The sequence below is a fragment of the Pterocles gutturalis genome, unplaced genomic scaffold (genome assembly GCF_000699245.1).
Source record: "Pterocles gutturalis isolate BGI_N339 unplaced genomic scaffold, ASM69924v1 scaffold9063, whole genome shotgun sequence".
Taxonomy (NCBI): Eukaryota; Metazoa; Chordata; class Aves; order Pterocliformes; family Pteroclidae; genus Pterocles; species Pterocles gutturalis.
Window position 1 is genome coordinate 56,907 of NW_010120508.1, and position 4,758 is coordinate 61,664.

Genomic DNA, 4,758 nt, shown 5'->3' on the forward strand with positions numbered 1-4,758 from the left:
TGTAAAATAAAAATGAAAAAAAAATCCTCTTTAAAACAAGGAAATCAATTGAAAATGGCACAATGGGATATGTGAGAATCCAAATAAAACCTGTTTTGCAGAAAAATACAGACAGTAACAGCTACAAGTTAACAGCACACTTTATGTATGCATGTTAGCCAAAAGGAATGTTTAAAATAGCATATTTAGGCAAAGCACATATATACAGTGAATGTAATGTTTCATACATGAGTGCATTATGTGGGATTCTTTTTCACGCTGTTGCTAGTGTGGAATAAAAAACATGTATGCATTTATTTGCTCAGGAGATACGATTTTTGAGAAGGGAGGTGATGAAATCAAGGACATGCCTCAGCATGGTTTTTATTAAAGTTATAACTGAACCTTGCTTTTAAAAAAACATTCTACTTTAGTCTTACTCAGATTGAGTGATGTTTTTTTCCTACAAAGTCTATTCCATCTTTCTCCAAGAAAAACGTACAATTGTGTCCACAAAAAATCCCAATTCAGAAAATGCCTTATTTATATGTGTTGTGGTTTTCTGTGGTGGGTTTTTAGGTAGCAGGGGACGGGTTACAGTGATGGGTCCTGTGAGAAACTGCTGGAAGCTCCCCTGGCTCCAAGCCGGGCCTGCCTCTGTCCAAGGCTGAGCCAGTCAATGCCTCTGTGAGTAACTTATTGAAGAGGGGTACAGTGCAGGGAGGGGAGCCACGGCCCCAGGCTGGCCCTTGCCGATCTGTCCAGTCACCTGCCCAGCCTCCACTGCAACCTGCCCCACCACTGCAGCCCTGGCCCTGCCAACCCAGCACAGCCCCCGCCCGAGAGCCGGGGGGTTCTCAGGAGCCAGCGAAAGAACCTGCAGCGGAGAGAGGAGTGGGATGTGAGAGAGACAACTACATACATGAAGGTCAGAGAAGAGAAAGGAGAGGGAGGAGGTGCCGGAGCAGACTTTCCCCTGCAGCCTGTGGAGGATCCCACGCTGGGAGAGGTGGCTGTGCCCCAAGGAGGCTGTGACACCATGGAAGGGACCCAACCCAGAGCAGTTAGTGGAGAGCTGTGGCCTATGGGAAGGACTCACATTGGAACAGTTTGTGAAGGACTGTCTCCTGTGAGAGGGACCCCTCGCTGGAGCAGGGAAAGACTGTAAGGAGCCCTCCCCTGAAGAGGAAGGAGCGGCAGAGACAACATGTGATGGACTGACAGCACCCCTCCATTCCCTGCCTCCTGCACCACTGGGAGGCGGGGAGAAGGTAGAGAAACCAGAAGCAAAGCCTTTGAACATGGGAAGAAAGGCCTTTTTAAGATGTCGTTCTCTTTCTCATTATCTTGCTCTGTTTTGGATTGTTAACAAAAGTTAAATTGCTTTTTGTGTTTTCCCCAAGTCAAGTCTGTTTCTTACGCGTGACCATAAGTGGTGAGTGAACCCTCCCTGTCCTTGCCTCAGCCCACGAGGTTTTTTTTGTTTTGTTCTTCCAATTCTCCTCCCCATCCCACCAGAGGGGAGGAGAGAGTGAGAAGCTGCATGGTGCGCAGTTGCTGGGTGGCCTTAAGACCACGACAATATCGAATTGTAGTAAATGTAATCAGAAGTGTTAATACTAAATGCAAACCTAACACAGTTTACTTCCCCCCCCCCCCAACCAATAATTATAGTTAATGAGCTCATTTTGTACATTTATTATTAAGAACATACAGCATATTACTCAGAAGTTGTTAGAGTTTGTTGTTAACTAGCTGTGATTGCAAAAAAAGTAAACAAAAATTTGAAGGACTGCAAACATGCACAAAACCAGGGACATTCTTTCTCTTCCTCTACTACATCAACCGCAAACACTGAGTACAGCTTGTCATACTATTCTCTGTGAAATTAAATATATTAATGTTCTTAAAGTATTTTTCATACCTATTCTTAGGCATAATTTTCACCCCAATTAAACAGAAAAAAAAACCTGCTCACTCCTATTGAGGTAAAGAAAAAGGAAACTTTTATTCCTCTGTATGGATTCAGGGTTTTGTAGGTTTGTTTATTTTTTAACTCACATGTTTCACTTTAATTCATTTTACTCTTAATAATTCTGCCTCAATACTATCCATGTCAAGATTGAGAACAATTCATATTTGAAGTACTCTGATGCATCAGCATACAAAAGAATGCCTTCATCTACACTGGTTAAATTCTGGTTGATGCACTGTCAAAACATGCAGTTCATAAGAGATGATAAAAGTTTTTACTCAGTAGATGGCTATCTACTATTTTCAAAATTCAATTATATTATGCTCATTCAAATAACCAATTCAAAGCTGAACCAGGCAAGAACTTCACGTATCTGAAGATTCCATCTCTCAAAGAAGACATATTTTTTCTTTAACGAGATAAAAATCACTGATCTCATAAGAATATCTCATTGTAGTATGATAGGACAATGAGCCAATCTGTATTTCTTGATTTTTTTCAGGGCTCCTTATAAATCTCACTAAGGCTATACATATATATGTATACACACACATATAAAAAAAAAAAAGGAAGGAAATAGGAATATTTCACATTAATAAAAATTAATAATAAAGTTAAAATGCTTAATAGATTGTGTACTCTGACTCAGTTGTGACCACAGTCCTGCAAACAGGGGCCCTCTGTCACTATTTTTCATGCAGCTAAAGCAATATATACACATATATATGTATCTTTAGGCATACATATACACTCGCAGGATCTGGATTCAAGTGTACCCAATAAATGGTAAACATCTATTTCTTCTTACAATTATAAGAACAAGTTACAGTCTAAGGCTTACAATGATTACAAAATATAGTGTATTTGTTAACACAATATGAACTGAAAAAAAAACCACGCTTTTCATCAGAAAAAGCATAACAGGGTCTAGCACTATTTAGTTATTAAATACCTAGATGCATCTATACATCATTACTACTTTCTCTACACACACACTAAGTTGTACAAAAATGCACATTAGGAACAAAAGAAATACACTCTATGTTGAAGAGACAATATTATTATCACTGATTAATAAAACTGGTTGTCACATGACTCCTAAGACTATAAATGCCTTTAGTACTTGTAAAACATTTAGATGACATATGTAATTTTTATTTATAAGCTTTATACTTTGTTAAAGTAAATTATTTTTCTCTTTATGGTAGTAATTTAATTCACCATAACACCACCGATGGAACAGACTCTAAAGTATGTATATAAACACACAGATTATATAGAGAAATCATTGCTTTCCTTGAAATAGTTTAATGACATTAAATTGTTTAGCTTTCATCACAATAAAGTCTTACCTCACAAAAACCAAAAAGCTACTGCTTCTGATGACATCTGTCCTACATTGGGGAGGAATCATGTTTTAGGTGCTAGTCTTCATCACCTAGCATAGTACCTTTATTTAAAAATATCATTCAACTTTGTGTGACTTCTTAGGAATATCAAATAACTACAATGAATTTTGTTAATGAAACAGATCAGTTTCATAACCATCTAATTGTCAGACCTGAATATTAATGATGTTTTTAAAAATGCCAGAAAACATGCTCTCAACTCTTAAAATTTTGAGCATGATTTTTCACTAGTTATTCATAATTGAAAAATTGACTGAAAAATTCTCTCAATCAGGTGATTAGAGTTTGCAACGGTAAACCCAGTTTGCCATGCTGTACATATAGACTAGTCTCAATGAAAAGCTGGAAAGACCAAAAATAAAAGAATAAAAGCTATAAAAACTAATTAGATTGCTAATGTTTACTCAAATCATATTCTGATTATGAAAACCTTAAGTCTTGCCTACCTAAGAAGGCAAGTTTTTATATGGTACAGCAGTGCTATGGTGATTTGATTTAATCTACTAGCAGGGTTGGTATCACAATGATGTAACAAGAATATGGCTATTGGAAAGACATTCTCAATCAGAAATCTTTGCCTGCCTGTTTGTTAAAGTCTCAAAGTAAGTAGTTTTATTGCATGATGTAAAATATGTACATTTGTCTCATGCTTTTTTAATTTGAAGCTTTTCCAGGAGCTGCTTGAGATGCTTTCAAGGCAATAAACCAGACCAGTCTCTCAAAAGATTAAGTCCTTGAGAAAACAAAATGATGAAAGTACAGGTATTCTCATTATCACTATTAATTAGGTGACAGGTAGAGTCCTACCTTCCACCTGATACTCAGTATAAAGAAAAAGAAACCAGGGACTAGATAGTTTATTTGCAATGCTGTTACTTGAACCAAACGAAACCAAACAAACCAAAACCTGAAACAAACAAAACCTTCCTAGAAGATCTGAATCAGAGATGATAATTTGAAAACTAGCTGATGAATATGAATTTCTAGATAAATTTCTCATAGGGATTAAGATTCTAATTGTATTTCTTTAAATGTGAGTTGGTAAAGGTATAGCCTTGCTTGCAAGGAAGTGGATGTTCTTTGATTTAGTTCTGGAAACATTATCTGTATAATTACACATAAGTCCGTATCCGACTTAACCAATTTTGAAATTTGTGGCCAACTGTGGCTCATAATTACCTAAAATCAGTAAAATACAGGTAAAATACATCTAAAACCAATATTTTTAAAGGAATTTTGACAAATTAGCTACTAAATAGTTCTCAACTAGTTTTCTCCATACTTTTTGTGGTTCCACAGCAGCTTTTAAATTGGGAAATTTCTTGAAATTATATCTATATAGCCAAAATAAAAGATCTGGTCACATGTAAGGTTTCTTTATTTTCATACTTCCTC